Raw genomic sequence first — 22,657 nt, forward strand, 5'->3', positions numbered from 1 at the left:
TTCTCCTCTCCAAGCTGAACAAGACAGGTGGTCCCAGTAAAGAAGAAATTCATCTCTGAAAGTGCCCTCATAGGCTGGGAAATTGCAAACATATGTCTCAGTTTAGCTGTTTATCACTGAGATATTTTGTTGTGTGGTAGATTTCAACTGCTACTTTTTACAAAAATCCCTTCCTTACTGCCACATCCCTGACTAGACTCATGAAGGCAAGGAAAGAGAGACAGATCACCCCAGTGTCACAAGAGATGGAGGTTAAGGGAAATGGAATACTTTTTATATTATTCAAATACTGGTAATGTGGAATGCAGGCTTATAACAGAGGCAGAAGGAAGTGATGTAACCCCGAAGATAAGTCATTTTTGTGATGGAATTCTTACTGGAGCAATGTACTAGAAAAAGTATTCCAAGTGTATACCACATGAAATAGGGATATATGCAACTATTTCCACGCAATGGGTAACTATTCTATATCACCAAAAACTATAGAAAGAAACTAGTCCAAGTTGAATAAAGCATCTCTCATGAAATTTAAAAGAACTTAACTCATAAATAAATGCATTTACATTTGTTACTTTTCATAAGACAAATTTCTAAAAGTTAATTGCAAAGTCTTTTGGGTTTTCATCCTGAAAATTCAGAACATATTTGCCTTAAATATTTGCCTTTCTTCATTTCCTTATGAGTTATCATGAGCATTAGGGACACAAATTTAATAAAGGTAAATCAAAAATTGTACAAGGAACCCCTAGATTTAGCAACAAAAAATACCATCTGAAGGTTAATGTCGTAACACTTTTATGTGGTAAAGGAAAGGAGAATGCTGGGACAGGTGAAATACACTTGGGAGAAGTAGTCCATGGAGACTCTTCAGATTTTTTGCACTAATTTTCCAACATAAAATTATTTGAAATTGTGAACAATTCAGAAAATTTCCTTTGGTTCTTCATTCTGCTAAAAACCAAGTTGTAACAAAATAAGATTTTGGTTTGTATTTTTAATCCAAGCATCTATAATGAATTTCTAAAAGAAAACTAGTCCATAGTAATTAAAGCCAGACACCATAAAGAAAGGACTTTACCAAAGGCATTTGAAATGTGGAAAGAGATTACATGTTGCACAGGGGGAGGGTGATGAAAGATGGTGACAGTAGCTTCACAATGGGTTGGACCAAAACCATGAAAGAAAACCCTGAAATATATGTTCCAGAAATGTTCTGGGTATATACTAAAGTTGGATCTATAATAATTTTTCAAGCTACTAATAATATTTTATTAGTAATTTTTTTTATATTTTGGAGAAGAAATGTATGAATTTTTATTTCCCAAGTTCTCAATAAAATGTGTAGCTGTTCATGAAGAACATGAAAAAAACAACATCATTAAAATCAACAAAAAAATCATTAAAATCAACAAAACCAAGAAATACCATTTAAGATGTAGACAATTTTCTGAAAGCTAAAAATTGTAAATATTTCAGGAAATCCATGGTTTCTAATTCAACCAATTACTAAGTGTTTCAATGAGCTTACCTGTGTGCACAAACTGCATTTTCATAACTGGAACCTAATTATATTGTGTTGAAACATATTTTAAATTATTTTTTATCCATTTTGGGGGGGTTATTATTTTATTTTGTTAGTTTGTATTTTTGTCAGGGAAAACCTGACAGGTTTCTCACACAGTATTTTTTTCAATGCACAACAGTGCAAAAGCACTACAGATGTCAGAATGGTGTCATTATGGAAACAAATTCTACATCTCCAGTGGAAGCACCCCTTACATATTTTTTGTTCAAAACCACTGCCTGCTGTCTGCTCCAGCTTGCCCTGAATAATCTCTTAAATTCCACTGTGCCTGAGATAGCTCTATGTCTTCACAAATCAGTGCACTGAGATTCGGTACATTTTACCCTGGGCACATTTATCTTGTACAACAACTTCCTGTTGTGAAGCAGATCTAAGAGGAACCATTTGTCTGTGTGCAGTTAAGACCTTGAACACAGACTGCATCACTCTCAGAGCCCTTACTTGTTTTGGAACAAAGTCCCTGCTTCGCAAACTGTGACTTCTCTTTTTACAGTGTAATTTGGAAAAAAAATGTTGGTGAGTCATTTCTTAATTTATTGTACTTATTATATTCTACTGTGAGCTGCCAAATAATTTGTAGAGATGTATTATCTTTTTGTGAATGCGCCCTAAGAGAGAAACAAATGAAGAAAGCCTGTTTGTTAAGTGTATGACAAAGAAAAACAAACACTATCTTCTGGAAAGCAATTAAAATAGATCATCTCTCTTGGGTAAAGATTAATTAGAGAAGTAAAAGTAGCATTTTTATTTAACCCCAAGAAAAAATGATTAATTAATACAATACTCCCAGTACAATACAAATCAATTTAATGTTTAATTATATACAATAAGCATAGTTCAATGCAAAGTCTGGCTTTACCTTCAGTATTCAGATCCTCCTCCCGGACTGACTTTCAAACATCTGCAAACATTTCTATGCCCACAGTTTTGATTTAGACTCCTCTCTATTTCAGCTTCTTAATTCAAAACTGGGGTGCTTCTGATTCATGGGCCTCTATTTATCTCACTGGTTCAGTCTTGGCACTTGGCACATGGCAGGGAATCCATAGGCATTTCTCTGCCTAATTCCTCTGTGTTTTATTAGATATCCCATAATACATGTCAGGGTGACTAAAACTTGAACTATCCAGGAAAAATAAATGGTGGTAATGTACTGTGTAGAACACTACAAGAGTACTCACTGACAGGAGAAGAGCTCTGAGCTTCTCTTCTTGGATATTTCACATAAATTAGGCCAAGGTGTTTGTAGCATCAGTTTTGCAAAGATTGAGAGGTTTTCTATCGTGAAACTCAACTAGTATTTGAGGCAGGATGGGATATGTTGCATTATTTTGAGTGTAAATTCAGAAACCTGCTAGTTTAAATAAATAGCATAGATTAAAAAGCAGAATGGATGTGAATGTGAAAAAAATTAAATCATTACGTCTGATAGTCCAAATGATACTTACATGAGATGTAGCTCCAGAAGAGCTTCTTGGAGACATAGTTTTGCAGCACAATTTCCAAGAAGAGTCACTCCTCCTTAGAAGAATATAAGAATGACTTTTTGTTTCTGTTTATTTGAAGAAGTTGGTGTTCAATATTCTAAATTCAGATGCAACAATCTCCTTTGGAGACAATACCAAATGACATCACAGAAGATGAATATTGACAGCAAAAACCTGAACTCATTGGAATCTGGTATGCTTCAGTTCAGGAGCTGGATTGATCCTTGTGGACCCCTTCCAACCCAGTATATTCTATGATTCTATGAAAAATCACTTTGTATAAAGCAAATTTTTCTCTTTTTTTCTCTTTTTTTCTTTTTTTCTTTTTTTTTCTTTTTTTTTCTTTTTTCTTTTTTTTCTTTTTTTTTCTTTTTTTTTCTTTTTTTTTCTTTTTTTTTCTTTTTTTTCTTTTTTTTTGTGTGCAGAGTGCCTGAAGAAAGTATATACAGACTCCTAAATTAAAAGTTACTGAAACTGACAAATTTATTTGAAAATTGTACACTATTCTTAATCATGAATACCCAAAAAACCTTTGTGTAATACTTAAATCTTATTATTTTGCTCTAGAAGGCAATGGTACTTTTGCTGTTCCACTGCTGTAATAGTGCTTATATTACTAACAAAGATTTTTGCTTTTTAGGGAAATATCACCTATATATGTATGAAAACTACTTCAGTACAGTGATGACTTTTAAAACCTAATTAGAAAGGTAAATCTAGACCAAACCAACTCTATTACTTTGTATTTCTTTTAATGAAATTTTTAATCCTCATTTCCATGGATATATATAATGAGCCCCAAATATAAGAGGGTGGTAAGAAAGCTTACTATTCTCAATATCTCAGTAATTAATTGCCATAACTTTATTAGTGATGATTTGGAATTAATCTCATTATTTTGAATCAATAAGGTAATTAATGTCAATAGGATTTCTGGCAGGTGACTCCACGTTAGCAAAGTCCCTAAAGTTTGGGGTTTTTTTAATAGCTGTCATGGTTGCAAGGGAGGTGAATTTTTCCAGGGAGATGTGGGCAGGCCAATCAGTGATCAGCTTTTCTGCTGGCACTTGGATTGGTCACTCGGAGGTTTGGACACGCCTCTGAGGACACAAAGAGTTAAAAGCAGGACCCCAAGGGGGTTCAGTCTCTTTTGGATCCTGGTTTCAGCAGAGAGACGTCTCAGGTCTCCTTCCCCTGCCCAGCCACGAGGCTGGGTGGGGGAGGGGAAAACACGTGGTCAGGCTCAGGTAAGCCGGAGCCCCAAGGGGGAGAAGAGAGGGGACAGGACTGGAACTGAGCTGCCCCGTCCAGGATGGAGGGGTGGAAAACTGTGGAAGTGCCCTCCGTGTGTGCTCACCCCCTCTTCCCCCCAAATTCCGGGAGAAGGTGCCCAGCCACGTGGGGGTTGCCCAGCCTGGGAGTGCCTGAGCCTGCACCCTGCTGGGAGATAGAAACTGTTAACCCTTGTGTGGCAGAAAGAAACTTTTCTTAGACATTGATTCTCATGACTGGTGGTTTCGGAGAGAGGGAAGCGGCCTGAGACTGAGATGATAAAGCATAATTGGAAGGAACCCGATGGGCAAAGAATGAGAGGAGTAGCTTTCTGAGCTAGAATTCTCTTGCATAATGTCAGCCATGGACTGAACTTAAGTCTCTTTTGAACATAAACTGCATTTTTGGGTGGATACAGCTGCCCTTGCTTTTGCTACAGTGACTGGCACTTGAAGAGTGGAGCGAGCAGAGAAGAGAGGGGGAGGGTGAGGTGGCGCCCTCTGCCCTCAGGGCAGACCTGCTCCTGGAAACCCCGGCCCCTGGGTAAAAAGGGGAGAGCTCGGCATGCAAGTATCCTTAAAAGAGCCCTGTATGCAGCTTTAGACTATGGACAGCAGTGAGAGCGCTGGACATAAGAAAAAGAGAGAGTCACCCTGGCAGACTTCTCCGGGCGGTGCCACGGGTGACATGGGAACACATAAGGGGTGGACCCGTGTTTCTGAAGAACAGTCTGTAGTGTGAGAGAGACTCTTCTCTCCCTTGCTGAATTGAAGATTGGTTTGTTTTTTTTGAGTGGTGATTGTTTGATCTAAAACCCAAAGGTTTGGTCTGTGAAGAGTAATGTGTGGGGGGTGGAAACTGGGAGAAGAAATGTTCTGAGAAGTTTTTATTTCTGTCTCTGTGTGTGTTTAAGAGTTTTTCTGTCTCTGTTCGTATGTAATGTAATAAAGTTTTAGTGGGTTTTTTTGTTTTCAAGATTTAAGCCTGCTCTGCTCTGTTCCTGATCACATCCCACAGTAGTTGTTAGAGAAAAAACATATATTCATGGGTGCATTAACATCTGGCCAGTGCCAACCCATGACATAGCTTAGCAGTGTCCGCCTTGTATTTCTTTATATATATGGTTTTTTTTTGGTTTTTTAATTTACTTGACTGACCTCTACAAAAATCAAAAAAGACCCATTTAGATAGCTTATTTTGCTAATATGGAAATATTCCTGTGACAACAACAGCTTCATTAATGACCCATTGAAACTGAACCCATTAACAACCTCTTGCAAACAAACTTTTTTAGCTGTAATACTTATAAAAAAACTTTTAAAACAACACTTTCTTCCTTGGCTGTTTTTTTTTAGTCTCAAAAATAGATGCTGTTTCACAATTATGTCATCATGATAAATAAAAAAAAAAGATGTTGATACTCCCACTTGATATCCAGTCTAGGTAATTTCACAGAGCGTCATGGAATGCCTAAGGTTGGAAGGGACCACTAGAGGTCATCTAGGCCAAATTCCCTGTTCAGTGTCCACTAGAGCATACTATTTAGAATTCCCTTCCAAGTAAAAAAGTGATGCACTAGTCAAATTAGAAAGCAATTAATCCTCTGAATTTCTAAAGTATTACATCATTATTCTTATAGCGAGACACCTTTTACCTTCCTACACTGATACACTAAATGAAGGAATACATTTGGAAAAAATCCACTGTCGATCACATGGAAGCATCATATCTCAGTAATTCAGATGTAACTGGGCTACAGTATAGATATTCTTTGCACGTGTAACCTGTTTTTACATTGGTGAGGTTAATAGTGTCAAGGAACAGACAAAAGGGCCCATGCCATGTTTTTTGTTGTCCAAAAGCCTGGTCCCAACTTTTCTGCAAGGTGCAGGACTTAGTCCTGTCAATGGACTTTTCCAGTGGTCAGTGTGGGTGAGACTGATCTTTCATGGGGTTAAAAAAGAGCTTAAAATGATGGATGCTGCTGCTGTGCAAAAGGTGGTCTGTGTCAGATAACAAACAGCTCAGTTAAAGTACCACTAAGCTTGAGAATAAATCTTATTTTCCTAATTAATGTAATCTCAGATTCTTCAGAATGCTTAGACAGCAAAGAAGTTCTTGTTCTCTGTCCTGCTCTGATTTTAGTAGCCTGCATTTTATCCTCTTAATCTTCCTCCTTCAAAGCCAATCAAACTTTCAAAGGCTGGTTTTTACTCATTGTTATAAAGGAAATTAGAAAGTGTCAGTATGCTTTCTTCTTGATGTGATGTGAATACCAAAGACTGAAAGATATCCTATGACAATGTTTGCCTGGAATAAATGAATAAGTTCTTCTCTATGTAACATAATCAGTTTGTCTTTGTTCACACACCAAATCAATGGAAGGCAAATCCTTTGAGAGATATTCAGGCAAAACCTCTTCATGTTATCATGAAACACTGCAGTTACACCATTTTATAGGGTGAAAACCACTAAAAATGTTTTTGTTGTTCTTCAGGAGAATTGTGGAGGATTGGGGCTTGTGGATTTGCTTGGGTTTTAGTAGCCATGTGTTGAGATGGAAAAAATAATTTGTTTTGGTTGTCTTCTGTATTTATTACTGTTTCTTTTCAGAAGTTAATGCAACAATAATCTTTTAAATATATACAAGATCTGAACATTTATTGTTAATTCAGATAGGAAAAATTATTTGTCTAACTGGCCAACATCAAAATTTAAGTTAAGCATTTATTCTCTCTGCATTATAGGAGAGAAGCCTTTCAAAACATTATTGTGAACATTATGTATTGTGACCAATGTATGGTGACAAACAAGGGACAAGAGCAGGACAGGAAGCGGAAGGATGTTCGAGATCAACTGCATCTAGCGTTGGTTGACTGCATCCTTTGCTCTGTCCAAATAAGTGTTCATTACTAAGTTTTGGGTTTATTTTTACAGTGATAAACACCTTAAATGTTGCATAAGCTCCCCATCTCTTGTAGAGGTGAAGGAGTTTTCTGTATGAGTTTTATCCAAATATTATGTATGAGTATTCATGTGATGTATGTGATGTATGAGTATTATCCAAATATTGTGTTATTGAGACTTCATCTGTTTTCTGCCTAAAACAATACTGATTTCCTATGGCTAAGTTCTTCATGGCATATTACACTTCTGAATTTGGTTAATGTAATGCACAGAAACAGCAATCTGGCATTTTTATTGTCTCTAACATAAAAGTATATAGTCCATAGCAAAAAAACCCCCCACAAAAACCAAAAAACCCACTAAAACAAATTATATGTGGACACAAAAAAAGAGAATTATTGACTGTGAACACGGACAAAGAGCAAGATGAACTGAGAAGTCCTTCAACAACCTAAAGAGGGATGAGGAATAAAGACAATTCCTTCAATCATAGAAAATTGCCCCAACACAGTCCAGTTTTTCTCATTTTCACTGTAGGATTTTGTCACTAAGGTTTCCCAGGATTTAAGATAATACAGCTCTTAGCCTTAACAAAAACTAGGCTACAACTGCTTCCTGTGCTGGAAGTGTAAAATAATCCTCTGACTACTTTTGTCTAAAGATTGAATGACACCTTCAACTACAGTATCAGCAGTGTAAAACTGAGAGAACAGCTATCACACACTATTGTTCCAGTAATGTGTGCTTTAGTGTCCCTAAGGGTGTATTTATGGGGATAGGCCAAATGATTCCAGAGGAGCTATAACTGTCTTTTAAATCAATGATGCCTGCACTGAGGAGTCCCTAAGCTCTCATTGACACTGTCATGCCAAACAGCTCCCTTGACACCTGCACTGAGGGAGATCTTCCATTTTCAGTGGTAGGCAGGGAACCTGGCCACAGAAACCTGGCTACAGCATTGCCTCTGTTAAGCTGCAATCACCCCGATGTCACCACTGAATGAAAAATTCTGCTAGCAAGTGTCGATGCTGAAAAATTTATCTACCATTCTGTATCTGCTTTGTGGTGTGATTAAAGGGAGTAAAAACGTTAACACAAAAAAAACCCCAAAAAAACCAAAAACAAAAACCTGGGATTTTTGATTGAGCAGCACTTTAAAGATATGTCCCTCATAAGTAAGAGAAAAAAGGTAATAATTTTTTTTAATCTATCTTTCAAAACAAATAGAACAATTATAATTTTGCCTTCTTGGAGCTTATTAAAGCTCTGTCTATTCCTTCTGTTCTGAACTAGCTTAAAAGAGCTAAAACACCTGCACATGGCACAGCACAGGAATTTTTCCCCAAAAGACAAAGGCTGAAATAATTAGATAAATGTATGTCTCCTCATGGAATAAAATTACTTTCTTTGATAGGATATGAAAATATGAAGATATGAAAAGCACATGTTTACACAAAGGCATAAAAATCCAGAAAAAATATATCTAAAACTACATTATGTACATTTCTAAGCTATGCATATCTATTTCAGTATTACCAATGCAATTTTCAACACTAGTTTGTAGATCTTAGTAGGAAAAAGCTGCCATGAATCACATTCCTCAGGAATTACTTGGAATATTGTACAGCTATAGCTGTGACAAGAGTGGAAAAAAATGGTAGTTGTCCATTTTACTCGCATTTTGTATTAAATAAGTGTTTTTACGTGCTTGGGGGAAGCCTGTAGTTCTGCATGTCAAACAGGTGCCTTGTCTACAGCAGGGCATGGACACCTCACTGAAGGGTTGTCACTGAGCCACCATGGAGATCCCATTGACTTTGACTGGCCTGGAAGCTGCTTCTAAGTTTGAGGAAGAGAGTTTGGCTTCTTCAAGAACAAGTGTGATGAGGACATTGGAAATGGGAACACATCTATTAAGAACATGACATATTGGAGAGACAAAAATTATGCAGGCATCTGCTGTGTACACACAATCTTGGACATCTCAGGTCTTTGTTATATTCAAAGGTCAATTAATGTTTCAAGTGAAAGCAAAATATTTGGTTGGGCTTTTTTTTCATGTAATTTTTATATCTCTATATATTTGTTTATACTTGTATATATATCATATATTTCCTTGAGGAATTTGAACCAGGAGTACCCAATGTCCCCATACTGGGCTCAGGTGTGCCATACTTCTTCAGGTGTCTCCAATAGCCAAATATTACTTTCTTTGCTAAACAAGTTAGATATAATGCCAAGTCTGAAAGTGTGTCCTGCAACACCCAGGCTAAAAATCAGTGAATAAATTCCACTTATGTCTCATGTTTATGGCAATACCTGTGAGTTAGTACCAATTGTATCCAAATCTGAGCTTTGCACTGAAAAAATTCAAATTTACATCTCTTTCTTCCTTAGGAGACCACTTGAACCTGTCCTGTTCTTTCTCACAAAATATACTACCAGGAAAATTTTCATTTAAAAAAAGAAGTAGTATCTATTAAATCCTTCCAATTTAAAGTATAGACCCTATGTTCAAACATCTCCTTCAAGAGATTAGATAAGGTTTTCTGAACAACAGATTTATGTGCAGTCTAAACCAGTTTTACTGAAAGTACTCTGGCCTGTGTAAATGCATGAATATTATTTGCAAGAGGAACTGAAACTTGAGAACCTACTCCCAAGGTGAATATCCTTATAGTTGGACTCCTAGAGCGGTCTTTGCCCTTCCACCTTCCTAGCAAATATTTATCCTGCAAAGTCAGTTTTTTTACACAGAAATCTTCTGTGTAAACAGAATTTAAAAAAATGTTTGATTTCAACAAACAATTTAAGGTGTATCTGCTTGCTTACATATTGGTATAGCAAAAAAATATTGGTTTTTGAAAAGGAATGAATTGTTCACAGCATGTAATTTTCTTCTAGGAAACATAATTGTCTAAGGTATACGTGGAAATTCTATTCATTATAGTCCTACTAAATCAACATATTTTATGAATCGTATGCTCTCTAGTAATACACTTGAAATAATGAATGCTTGTTACTGTAGTGCAAGGACAGGGTGGGTTAAAATCCACTCAGTCAGATCAAGAATGTTACCATCCCAGATGAATTATTTTTTCTTTGCTTACAACAAATAAAAAGGTAGATTTAGACTTGCTACTTGCAGGAGACACCTAACAGACTAAACTGAAGTTCCTAACCTGGAAGATATCTACCTTGGAATCCCAACATGGCCAGATTGGGGATAAACACCAAGGCACTGCACAATGTTGGGCTGCTATGTGCATACTTGCAAAAGGAAAATTCACTGCTGTATAGCTGTTTGGGGAAATAAAAAAAATAAAAAAGGGTTTAGGTATCAACGTTAAACACATGCAAATCTTGTTTGAAGGTCTTCAAAGGCTTTTCCTTCTGACTTACCTGTGACTGGCTCAGGAACACGTCTATAAAATAGGCTGTTTCAGCAAGCACCAAGGGTGAGTGATAACTAGACTCAGACCACTTAAGTATCATATCTTGGTTATTTATTGCCTCCGTGCTTACATGTCAGAACACACTACTCCCTTGATGGAATTTGTGTATATCATATTTTTTCTAATGATATCTTTTTTAGTTTCCTTTGAAAAACACAAGAAAGCCTTGAGAATTTCTTTTGTCTTTTGTCATGGCTTGCAGATGAATGTCATTTTAATTTCCCTTTCCCTTTTCTCATTTTTGACAGAATGATTTTATCTCTCAGGGCCAGGCCTCAGAAGATTACAAAGCTGGTTTTCTCAGTCTGAGAACAGTGATATTACTAATATACAACATTAGCAAGCTTTTTAAAGAACAATGCAAGGTACAAGTAAAGAAAATCTTCAGAGACTTTTAAGCCACCTTTCATTCACACCATCATTCTGAGCAAAAAATGAGATTTAGCTTTTTCAATGTTTGATGTTTCACTAGAAGCCCCTTTAAAACCAGGTTCTGTTGTGCTCAGCTCTAGACTGAGGAGGCAGCCTGTGAAGCTGAGAACCTTTGAAGGAGGAGGGAAAGCACTTTACAAAGGAGTAAAAAGACCTTCCTTAACTTGTATAGCCATTCTAAAAGTCCTAAAAGTCATTCATGTCATTTGCATCCTGGTCAAGGCTGTACTCAAATATCCATTAGAGTTTTCATAAACACCAGCTGAGTTCAAACATTGGATTGGGTGAGTAGTTAATGTATCACATCATCCTTAAAGAGAGATGCAGCAGCGTAAGAAAGGCAAGAGTGTAAGTTTCCGCTGGGTAGAGTTAACAGTCTTCACGGTGGCTGATATGGGGCTGTGTTTTGTATTTGTGCTGAACACAGGACAGAATTGATAACAGAGAGATATTTTTGTTATTGCTGAGCATGGTTTACACAGAGCCAAGGCCTTTTCTGCTTTGGTGCTGCCATGTCGGTGAGGGGCCTGGGGGGGATGCATGGGAGGTTGGGTGGAGACACAATCAAGACAGATGACCCCAAGTGAGCAAAGGGGTATTCCAGACCATATGACAATCATGCTCAGTATGTAAAATGGGGGGAAGCAGGAGGAAGGGTATGGGGGGCTTTGGTGGTGGTTTTGTCTTCCCAAGTAACCATTATGACTGATGTGACCCTTCTCTCCTGGAGATGGCTGAACACCTGCCTGCCCTATGGGAAGCAGTGAATTAATTCTTTGTTTTGCTTTGGTTTTGTACACAGCTTTTGATTTCCCTAATTAATTGTCTTTATCTCAACCTACAAATCCTCCAGCTTTTGTCTTTCTGCTTTGCTCTCCATGTGAGTGACCACAAGGTTGCATGGGGCTTGGATGCTGACTCGGGTGAAACCATGACAAAAAGATATCAAATTTAATTGGGAATTTCCATACTTTTGTGAAGGAAAAATGTTAGTACATTATTTACATAACTGTAGATATTTTTTGAAGCTATTAGACTTAAATACGTTGGAATCATAGAATTAATTTGTCAGCTGCTCATTGTATGCCTTAATCTCCTGACTCTTTACCAGCTTAGTTGCCCTGCTCTGGACACCTCCAGCACCTCAATGTCTTTCTTGAATGAGAGGCCCAAAACTAAACACAAGACTCAAGATGTGGCCTCACCAATGTTAAATACAGGGAGACATTCACTGCACTGGCCACCTAAGCTCACTGGCTCATGTTCCATACCAAACACCCTGCTCTCAGCTTGTAGTGCTGTCTGGGGTTCTTGGCACTGAAGTGTAGGACCTGCTACTCATTGCTGATCTGTGGATCAGCCTGTGGATCCAGCCTGTCCAGATCCCTCTAGAGAGCCTTCCTTCCCTTCAGCAGATCAACACTCACACCCAACTTATGTCATCTGCAAACTGAGTGTGCAATCTATCCCCTAATCCAGATCATTAATAATGACATTAAACATGACTGGATGCAGCACAGATCCCTGGGGAATCCCACTAGTGATTGGCCACGAACTGGATGCAATTCCATTCACTACGATTCTCTGGATCTGTCCATCCAGGTAGTTTTTAACACAGAGAGTAGCACACCTTTCCAAGCCATAGCCTGCCAGCTTCTCCAGGAGAATGCTGTGGAAGACAGTGTCAAAGTCTATGCTGAATTCCAGGTGGAAGAGGATTTTAAAATGAATGGCTTCTGGTTAACTGGTATCTGGCTATTATACATAATTACTACAAAATATTATGTTTAAAAATGGAAATGAGAGACGTGTAAAAATCCTGTAAGATTGTAAAGCAGAGAAGAAAACTTGGAAATTCAAAATAGAATTCCTAAATGGTACTGGAAGACCACATCCAACTACTTTAGAGGAAATTATTTAGGTTTCAGAAAGAGAGGGCTTATACAAAGCATTTAAGAGCACTAATTAATAAGCATTGATGTTGGTCTTGGCCAGAGTTTAAGAGTTTAATAGTGTTTCTTCTCATTTATACACTAGAGAAAAAAAATTCCAAGGGCTGATCTGATTTGGCTGATAGTCCTCCTGAGGGAAGACTGCCTCATAGTTCTAAATGAAACTTATGGTATAAATTTTGTCATCTAAATTTAGATCTCTAAGAGATAAGTATCTGGTCCAAGCTAATCAACCAGTCTGTCATACAGTCAGGAGAAAGTTTCCATTTTAATGATGATTTATTCTATTTATGTTATGCCCTTATTTCAGTACCAAGTACATATGATTTCAAAGTCTCCTTCTCTCAGTGCTGACTACATAGAGAACTCAAATCATTCTGTTACTCTAGATATTTCCTTTTTAGTTATACCAAATGTAGAAGAATAAAACTCACTAAGTAAAGGCTTTGAACTACTGTCTGTTCTCATGAATCAATCCACCAGGTTTGTACACAACCACACAGAGAATGCATTGCCAGATCAAAAACTCTTTTCAATCTCCCATGTTTTTCTCTCCTCAACGATGTTTTATATGCCTAGTAGAAGCCCTTTCTCACCCCGATAAAACAAAAGCCTGAAAACTGATTCATTGTTTTTCACAGCAAATTCAGTGGATAGCTCAGTATGAATCATATTATTATTGTGGAGCTATTTTGTAAAACCTCTTTGAATGAGTTGGATCTTTCCTAAATTCAAAGTTACTTTCCATGTACTGAGATTCGGGCCTCTGAGACATTTGTAGCCTGGAGGGTAGAAGAGAGATATGGAGAATTTGCCTTGTTTCACTGCTTTCCTCTCATTTATATCAAAAAGACTCACAACTGGGTCTCTTCCTTATTTGTTTGCTATAGTGCCATGCTTCTGAAACATCTGCCAGAGCTACAGATTTTGCAGCACCAGAGTTTGATTCATGCCTACATATTGCATTAAACATGTGATGCATTGGCTTGTGCAGTCCCTTCATCACCCAGCTACTTGAGCAGAGTTCATCTGTACTCCTGTAGTGCATTAACTTGTAGGCTTTTTCGGAATTTCAGATTTGGTCCTTGACTATCCCTCTCAGAGGGATAATTATGAACTGTGAAAGCACAAGCTAGTTCTCACATATTACAATTTCAGGGAATAGGAACTATAATCTCTCAATAGAAATGGCAATTTGGATAAAATCTGGAAATAAATGGACAGAAATTGTGAAATAGGACTAAACTGGCATTTATGACACTGATAGTTTTGGGGTTTTTTTCTTTAACCTTTTTAGGGGGCTTATCTTAAAATATTTAAATAGATTTTTGTGATCAATTTTTATTGAGCTTATAAAACAAGGTTTTCTGTTCTTCAATCTACCATCCACTAAATGTGATGCTTGTCTTATTCCTTGATTTTTTGTTTAATTTCTAAATACATGTAATTCATGATTTTGATTTTAACCTTGGGATGATTTTGAAGTCCTATACAGCTCCCATGTACATTTCTGTTCACTAGATAAATTTCACAGGCAAATCTAAGAATTCTATTGCTTTTTAGGATTAATGCACAACGACATACATGGACATTAATTTCAGAATGTCATTAATAATATTATGCAATCCTTTTTCATTTAAAATCTTCTCATTATCACAATATTGCTCAAGAATATATTTTACTGAATAAAAAAATCCACTTTCAGAGAAACCATCTTGCTCTGTGGATGGAAAATTAAATGTCACTGTCAATCTTGTCTTATTACATTTTCCATTTTAAATGGAAATGTAGCATGGCTATTGAATGAGATAACTTATGTTCAGTATTGAGTCTCAGATGAGCCCTTACAAATAACACTGTGGTTACCAATACTAAAAATACTACAGCTGTAATTTTTGGGTGCAATACATTTCCACCAAGAAGTCCAATTGATAGAAAAATTTGTCATGAAGAACTGCAGATGGTCAAAGTGCAAGAAAACTTACATCTACAAAGTATTTGCAGTTTGAGCAAATAGGGCTGGAAATCTTCTACAGAGGTGGAGTTCCAGCCTAATATCAAAGACTCACTTACTGAGTTCACCCAAACAAACTGATGCAAACCAAGAACCTCCAGGAGGAATAAACATTAAACCCAGCTAAACACTAGGTCTTAAAGTAGTCTATGCCTGAGTTACAAAATGCTTATCTCAGGAAATAGGCTGAGAGCACAAGGGATCCACAATTAGAAAATCATTTAACTGTTCATGCTTATATAAAAATAAACAAACCAACAAAACCTCCCCTTTAATGCAATATTTTTCCAACTGTTTAGATGAAACAAGGTAGAAAGCAGTTCTTCAAAATACTTCAAAGTACTATAATTTGAAGCTGCTTTGAAAAACTATGCCAAATGAACCACATCAGGCAGGTTCTATTGCTTACTGAAATAAAAAATTGTGCTGCTCTACCTCTGCTATATTTACAGCAACTGATCATAATCATAAGAAAAGAAAGGACAAAATAAAAGGCACTGCAATGTCACTTTGATTACCCCTTTCATAGTAACACTCTAACCATGCAAGTATCTTAAGAGCAGTAAATAAGCATATAATGAAGACAATCTGCTTACTTTTAACCAAGGAAAATTAAAGGCAAGGAAAAAAAAATTACTTTGTCTTTAAGCCGTGAATGCCTTTAAGGTCCCTTCCAACCCAACCTTCCGTGATTCTATGATTCTATATTTGATCACATCTGTTTAATGACAAAAAAAACAAACAAACAAACCAAAAACAACCAAAAAAAAAAAAAACCCCAAACAACACCCAAAACAAGAAAAAAAAAATCCAAAAAAGGCCACAAAACCCCTAATGTAACACACTATACAATTTTACTTTCCACTGCCAGATTTAAATTTGATACTGCATAGCACCACTACAAAGATCCATACCACATCTTTAGGTGAGAAATTGCTTTGTAAGTTTGGCACAAAAGAGCAGTGTCAGCTTATAACCTTTTGCATAAGCTACAGGCTCAGCTGATGGAGTTTTATTAGGGATAAATAATCAGCTCACATTATTTCCACTTCTACTAATTTTGTGGGTGGTAGTAATTAGCAGAGTATTTGGCAGACAGCTGGGGGCAGAACAGTAACCTCTTAAGAGGCTTTACATGATTCTCTAAAGCTCATTTGTCAGAGTCATTAAGCTTGTCTGAATAAAGACATCCATTAGCAGAGTCATGACCTACTGATGCATCTTTTGAAGCATCTTTATTAGAGATTTGCTGTCATGGTTCACACAGAGATACACAAATGAAATCTATTATGGTGTTGACTAGGTCCAAAATTAAGAGAGCTAAACTCACATTCAGTGTCACATGTTGCTTATTCTTGCGTACTACTTGTTCTTTGGAGTGGAAACAGAAGTGCTTTGGAGTGGGAAATGGTTCTTCAGACTGTATTTTTGAAACACATAGTACAGAAATGGCTGAGAATGACAGCTGCTGCCATTGTATAACAACTGCACTTAAAGTTATCAGTATTTGCAATGCACATTTGCAACAGAGAGGAGCAAAGAAGGCCACCTTCAGCCCATAAATCCAATATTAAAACATTCAGATGCAGATTCAGTCTATTCCAATATATGAATCATCTGTTAGTGAAGAAATGATGAGGGTAAGGAGCACTTCATTGCTCAGGAATTTCTGTATGAACATGAGGAAGGATTCCTTTCCTGAGTGGGTCACTGAGCACTAGAACAGGTTGCCCAGAGAGGTGGTGAACTCCTCATTGCTGAAGATATTCAAGAGCCATTTGGATGCAATCCTGACCCATGCACTCAAGGATGACCCTGCTTAGGCAGGGAGGTTATACCTGTGGTATATTTACTGCAAGGTATAAATTTTAGCTACTGGAGAACCAGTGGTGGCCACAATGCCCCCAGATCTAGCTGCCAGAGGTTGGAGGGACAGAGTGTGTATTTTTACAGGCACTAAAAGTATAAGCAACAGTGAGTGGAGGAGGGCTGCATATCCCATGGGAAACAAGGGGAGAAACCAGGGTGTAAATGCAAGCAATGGGAGAAGGATCTACCTGGGGACATTGCTCCATCTCTGGCAGGCTGTGTGTGAGACCCTGTTGGTGGCCTCTGTGAGTGTGTGTGCTGGAAAAGAGGAATCTTCACGTCCTGGAGTCTGCTGGGCTTGGAAATTCTCACAAGATTCTTAATTAAATTTGGCTTTCCTTTATTTTTTCCCCTGGAGTCTCTTTCCAGTGAGAATATCACCGTAACATCATATCATACAAAAATGTATACAGAACAGAATTTTTCCTAAAGCAAGATCCAAATCCAAAATAAAAATCAGAGATCACTTAAAACAAAACTAATTATTGCAAGGCTTCTTAAAACAGTATTAAAGATACAGATAGAGGTGTCAATCATTTTAAGTAAAATTTAGTTTTTTTGAAATGCCAAAGGTTTTAATTTCATCTATCAATGTATTATCAATCGTTTAAAATTATTTGATCTTTATTCTGTAATCCCAGCAAGAAAATACAGAAGAAAGCTCAAGATAAAGTCATTAACTAATTACTTCTGGAAGTAAAGTGACATTTTTTAAACTATATGAATATTTTTGCTTCCCATTCAATGGGGCAGACTAGGTACTTTAGAAAAATATCTGGTTGCCACTGATAAATATTGAATTATTGCACACTATTAGAGTACTCAAAGATTCAGAGCATTTAATTTATATCTTGATGAATATCTGCAATGTGTAGTTGTTGTGGTTTTGAACTCTTAAAAATGGAACTTAAAAGGATTAAGTCTCTCAGCTGCAGAGTACCAGTTTATAAAGTTCCAGTAAATGTATTTAAATTAGAGGAATTTATCAAGTAGAGTAATTTCTAACTGATATTTTGAACATCTCATATATTAATTGCAGGGCACTAGTTCAGACATCAACTGACAATAGTTTGATTAACTTTTTGAGAAACACAGTCATTTTATACAGTATATTAAATCAATTGTTTCATTCTGAGGAGGGACAAAATGTCATAATGAAACAATTAGGTGGTAAGTTATGAAATAAACTCATCAAGAATATATTTGATCATAAAACCTCATCTTTCATAATATATTGAAGAAATATTACCACTAGACTTACTAATTCATTATGGACACAGTATTATTTTTGATTTGGGAAAGACTGTGACTCATCACGTCCTTAAAATTTTACATTTTTTCTAGAAAAAGGAAATAGTTTGCAGTGATACTCCCTTGCAATTATGACTAGCACATTTGGAGTAATATGATATGAGCAGCTCCAATTTTACAAAAGAGGCTGGGACTTAATACTGATCAACTTAAGCATCAATCAATTATTTTAAAAAAGACATTTCAAATTATCATTCTCTGATCTCATAGGATACCAGCATCTAAGGGTATGCATTACACTATCGACTCTGTGTGTAGGTTGGGTTCAGTACTTTGACTTTGATGAGCCAGTTTCTAATGTTCAAGGTCAGATTGGATTGGGGTAACCCAGTCTTGTGTAAGATGCCTCTGCTAATGGCAGGGTGGTTGGAGTAAATGATCTTTAAAGATTCCTTCCAATTCCAACCATTCTCTGAGTCTATGATAGTGCTGGCTGCAAGCAAGCCTCCATCTCTGGACAGCAAGTCCTCGAATCCTGCCTGGTCCTGTCAAATCAGTCACAATACAAATCCTGTCAGAATGTTGGAGATATGCTATGGCATGCATTAGATCCTTGAAAAACAGCCTTGTCTTTCTTCTGTAGCTTCTGTCTACCAAGCCTCCATAGACAGCATACAGAAGTAGTAGTTTAAGAGAAGTAATATTTCAAAAGAAACATCTTTGTAAGGGAAAATGAGTTTTCATATTTTTCCTGAACAACTATTAGTTACTGAATAGTAATGTCACATTCATCCTACTAAAACTTAGTCTGTTGACTAAAGCAGAATCAAAACAAAACCATTAATATATATTAACCAGCAATATCATATTGCAGTTTTGTAAGACTTACTGCAATGCCACTTTCAACTTGCAGTTTTAATCCAAATGTCTCAAATGTCATTATTAACAGCTATACTAAGATATAGTGTTACCTTTTTGTTTCCTGAGCTTATAACTTGCAAGAGGGAAGTAAAATAAGTTAACCATTACTTGCCAAATTTCCTCCATCAAATATGATACCAGTGCCTATGTGCATTGCTTAGAGTACAAGGAATCCTACAGTTTAAGGAACTGAATATTCCTGACACTGAGCTGATGGACTCGTGTTACGCCAGAAGAATGTGAAATAATGATAAATCAAAATAATATTAGGTTTATTTTGTATTCCAGGACATGGGAGAAGACAGATATTAGAGAGGCATAAGAAAAAATGTGAAACAAAATCTGAATTTTCACAGAGACACTGAATAACATCCAAACATGAATTTAGGGGGTATCTTCAATCATTTTGTGATATCAGTTGTTTTAGTAGGAGTCTGAACCTGCCTGAATCTCACCTCAAAAACGGTCTTGAACAATCAAAATTATAGAAGCACATGATTCCCTGAGGTGCATAACCCCACATCTTTCTTTTCATTTTGAGACACTACTGAGTGACCAGAGACAAATCAAATTGTCCTACCCAAGCACAGGCTCCCACACCTGTAACAGAGGAACAGAGGACAGAAACCCGTGGTGGTACATCATTACATTTACAAAAGGCTCAGGCCAGAATTAGCATAGAATTATAAAGGTTATCAAGGCTCATATCCTATTATTGTAGTAACAGTGACGAATGATTTTCATAAACTGACTTCCATCTTCGCTTTTTATATTTCACATTCCTCCTGGAAAATCTTTTCCACATTGAACATCTTTTTTTCTTCTTTCTTTTTTTTTTTTTTCTTTTTCTTTTTTCCAAATAAAAGCAAAGAGTTTTTTAAATAAACTGTTTTCTAGAAAAATTAGCATACCTTTCCCCACATTTTTCAAGATTCTGTTTAATTAACGAGATTTAACTTTCCTTGAAAAGTTAGGTTCAAAATGTTTTAAGTGCCCGCCCTTTTGTATTTTGATGTTTTGGTTCTATAAATACCATTTACTTCTCAGGTAGAAATGGATATCTCCCATATATAGACCATCACCTTCCACTGAAATCCACCATTAAAACGACATTCCTTATGTCACATTTCCCTTTACCACACCAAGCATTGGAATGTGATTTGTGGATTTCCATGCAATTGTATGGCATTAGATTTATCCCAAAGAGATGAATATGGGAAATGCCTTAGACACATCCATAAAAAGAATTAATATTTCTAGCTGACTAGAACAAAACCTGTTTTAAAATTGACACAATTTTGGAAGACTTATATTGTCTAGGGCTGCTGTAGTTGTTACTAGAGAAGTTGTTCACAATAAGAAATCAGTAAGTTTGTAACAGTTTGCAGAGGAGTTTCTACTGAGCAAACAGCAACTTAATAAATGTACATAGTAATAACATTTCATGTACTGCTATTCAATTTTGCATCTTCTCCTCTAACAGCCATTCCATATTCTAAATCATATTTGTGAGCAAGAACTTCTGTCTTCTAATTATTGTTACAGAAAATCACATCAATTATACTATCCACAAGGAACTTCTTGAAGTTCATTGAAGAAGAAAGTTTAAACTATTCCTATAGGTATAAATTTATATTGCACTCTCTAATTTAATGTAGCTGCCAGCACTGTTAATTTACTTCAAGAATAGAGAGTGATCATATTACTTAAAGAAAAACAGAGATGGGGCTCCATGTTATTGCTAACAGCCTCAGATATATTAAGATATAAAGACAGGTAATACAAAATCCTAAAAGGGGAAACATCAATTAATTTAATTACAGGAGCCTATAATTAGGAGAAAAATAAGATTTTTTTAACATGCAAATATATTCCAAAACTAGTCAGAACAGACCAAGAGCTGAAAATGAGCCATCATCTGATGGAACAGAGGCCCACTCTTCCCTCAAGAGCATCATGTGATGTGGAAAACCTGTAGCTCACTGGTAGAAAATATATCCACTTCTTGCATGAATAACACCAAATCTACCTCAGATATGTGGGTTAGCACCAAGATATAAATATGCCCTTGGGACATACTGCTGACATGGCAAACCCAGGAAGCCTTTGTCAACTGTGCATTAGAGGAACCGTTCAAACAAAAATAATTGCTGTTTTAAACTTGGGAAGTTATGGGAAAGCCTGCTCATATTCTCTTAAATTGTTTCATAGCCATCACTGTTCCTCATTGACTATCATGGTTTTGTAGACTTAGAAATTACTTTTCCAATCAGCTGCTCATCCTTACTTGCCATTGTCCCAGCTGTAGCATTTAGGACAATTAGGGCTATTTCACAGACCAGTTCTGGTGACAATGTGTTTCATTATCATGAAAGCAGTGATGATGTCATAAGCGTTGAAGATGAACATTACTGAAAGAATCAGACAAACCGCAGAGATATTTAATCAGCAATGAAGAGAAAAGTAATTCAGAGAAGGACACAATGTCTTCAAATGAGGCTTGGAAATTGCATTTTATTTTCTAAAAAGTGTACTGGAGTACAGAATTGCCCATTAAATAGAAACCCAGGAGAAACATCCCCTGCAGTTGATCTGAACAGACAAGTAAAAACAGCTCAATCTGACAATGAATTTCTAATCAGTGACCTGACAGTTTGTTTCTTACTTGTCACAGATGTTTTTTGTAGCATTTTCTGCATATTCAAGATCAGCTGTGTATGTGATTTTGCATATATTAGCGAAAAAACTTTTTCCAACTACACTTCAGAATGGAATTTACGAAGGAGTGAAGAAGTGCAGCAGGGAAACTGAACATGTTTGCCTTGACAGAGGCCTTTTCTTATGTTATTGATTAGGAATAAACCAAATCTCTTTTGCCTTCGTTCTTCTATTACAGGACACACTTTCAGTCAGAGAGTAAAGCTAAAATTCTATCAGCAGTGAGCATTCTCTTTTTGTCATGAAAACCCCTACGCATATATCAACCCCAAATCCAGGCCTTTTGGTTCCTGTTAAGCCTAAAATGTTAAAAATCCTTCCAGCACACCTTCTAAAATTCTGTCCCTATAAGACTACAGAACACATTCTGATAGATACTTCATGGTGCCACCTAACTATTCCTGTGTGAGTTAAGAATCTATCCACTATCCACTGTGGGAGTGGAACATCTATCCCAGTTCAACATGCACTTCAGCAACAGACTGAGGTAAATTTTCCTGTTTATTATTTTAAAATGAGGCTGTGTCCAAAAGTGACACAATTTTCTTAGGCCATTTTCATTGTGTGAAAAGTATGTTCATTCTCCCTACAAACCATACCTCTCTTAATTTTTTATACCTCAATGGGCACAATATAACCTCTATTATAATTTAAACACAGAATTAGAGTCACAAAATGATTAATTAACCAGGTGTGAGATGCCACTGGTGCATCCAACTCTGACACTCCCGCCACAGAAAGGACATCGATCTGTTGGAACAAGTCCAGAGGAGGCTCGCCAAGATGATTAGAGG

The sequence above is a fragment of the Prinia subflava genome, chromosome 1 (assembly GCF_021018805.1).
Source record: "Prinia subflava isolate CZ2003 ecotype Zambia chromosome 1, Cam_Psub_1.2, whole genome shotgun sequence".
Lineage (NCBI taxonomy): Eukaryota > Metazoa > Chordata > Aves > Passeriformes > Cisticolidae > Prinia > Prinia subflava.